The sequence below is a fragment of the Aptenodytes forsteri genome, unplaced genomic scaffold (assembly GCF_000699145.1).
Source record: "Aptenodytes forsteri isolate BGI_AS27 unplaced genomic scaffold, ASM69914v1 Scaffold54, whole genome shotgun sequence".
NCBI lineage: Eukaryota > Metazoa > Chordata > Aves > Sphenisciformes > Spheniscidae > Aptenodytes > Aptenodytes forsteri.
In genome coordinates, this window is record NW_008796044.1 from 19280607 (window position 1) to 19281773 (window position 1167).

Consider the following 1167-nt stretch of genomic DNA (forward strand, 5'->3'; position numbering starts at 1 on the left):
GGGGAGGGGGGGGGGGGGGGGGGGGGGAGGAGGAGGAGGAGATGCTCCACAGGCTCCTGGTGCCCTGGGAGCCGGCAGCCCAGCGGCACCCGGCGGGTTCCCATGTGCCGCCCTCCCGCACTGAACACCAACCCATGTTCCTAGAAATCCCACTGTAGCCTTCGGGTCCATAAACACTCGTTCAAACCTGTCTTTACGTAGCAGCAGCACGTGGACAGATACCAAAGCTATAGGAAGGCGATTCCTCCCGCCTCCCCACGCAGGTCACCCGGGAGCACCCTGGCTTGAGGCAGCGAGCGTGCAGGGCTGATCCGCGGTGAGAGCCGGCAGCTCCGCACCTGGAAACCTGCCTGTGCCTTTGAAGAACAAAACATTTGATTCCTGCGCAAAGCAGAGCCGGTTCCTGACATTTGGAACAATTTATATTTCACACGACTGGCGTCTGGCAGTTAATAAAAAAAAAAATCAGTGGAAATGTACTGTCTCTTCCCTCAAAGACAGTGTTAGTGACCTAAGATTACAGTGATGTCCCCTCAAATGTCAGAAACATTTACACCACTTTCTGTTTACAAGGCAACAGCAAATGTGACAGTTTTATCAATGCTCTGCTCTGAACCGCATCCTGCCTCCCGATGGCAACGTCCCTTTTCACAAACCTTTCCTAATTGATCGTGGGAGCAAATGAAATTATTTTCTCTTTGAAAGGATCCAATCATAGGTATTCTTTATTTCCTTTGAAAAAATAATGGGACCTTTTTTTTAGAAGGAAAATACTGTCCACCACGTATTCAGCACTTTTAAAACTTGGTTTCTAAAGAGTACAAAAGATCAGTGCCAGTCCGCCAAGCCCATTTATCTGGGCACTTTGTTTCTTCAGCTAATGCAAACTAAAGCATAATGGCATCAGATGGATGTAGTGTTCTGCGTTCAGTTGGCCTCTTGTCCGCGCCTGGCTCTTGCCTGCCAGTGTCGGCTGGTTTAGGCTCTCGGCCAAACCAGGTTTCCAGCCGGTACCTAAGGTGAGCGGTTTATTCACTGAAAAAAAAACAGCAAAGCTTTAGTCAAATTCAGCAAAAAGATTTTGACTGCATAAACAACCACGAAGCAAGATACTGAGTAATAACAAATGAGCATAAAAGGTTTTTTTAAAAATCCCAGGGGCATACT